The 222-nt window shown below is 56.8% G+C and overlaps 1 protein-coding gene across 1 annotated transcript in view; it reads left to right on the top strand.

The window, feature by feature from the left end:
- Positions 1-222, top strand: part of KCTD2 (potassium channel tetramerization domain containing 2) — a 17,607-nt gene that overhangs the window by 6,792 nt on the left and 10,593 nt on the right. The gene's annotated exons all lie outside the window — the stretch shown is intronic.

The following is a 222-nucleotide window of genomic DNA, read 5'->3' as shown; positions in this document are numbered from 1 at the left end:
TTGAGAGGTTTTTGCTATAGGGCCCGTGCACTCGCCAGACAGACAGAGAGAGACAGAGAGTGAGAAATCACCCCCCAGGGGGGATGGTCATGCCGCAATCCCTTCTCCTCCATTTTCCTCTTGGGATCTTGGGCATGCACGCACACACACCCAGCGTGAGTTTTAAGCCACCGGGTCCGGGACGCGAACTGCGGTCAACTACATGGGAGTCCAGCGACATAG

Source organism: Tupaia chinensis, unplaced genomic scaffold (genome assembly GCF_000334495.1).
Source record: "Tupaia chinensis unplaced genomic scaffold, TupChi_1.0 Scaffold000159_1, whole genome shotgun sequence".
Classification (NCBI taxonomy): domain Eukaryota; kingdom Metazoa; phylum Chordata; class Mammalia; order Scandentia; family Tupaiidae; genus Tupaia; species Tupaia belangeri.
The sequence above is the reverse complement of the archived record's forward strand: the minus strand, read 5'-3'. Positions and strand labels throughout refer to the sequence as shown.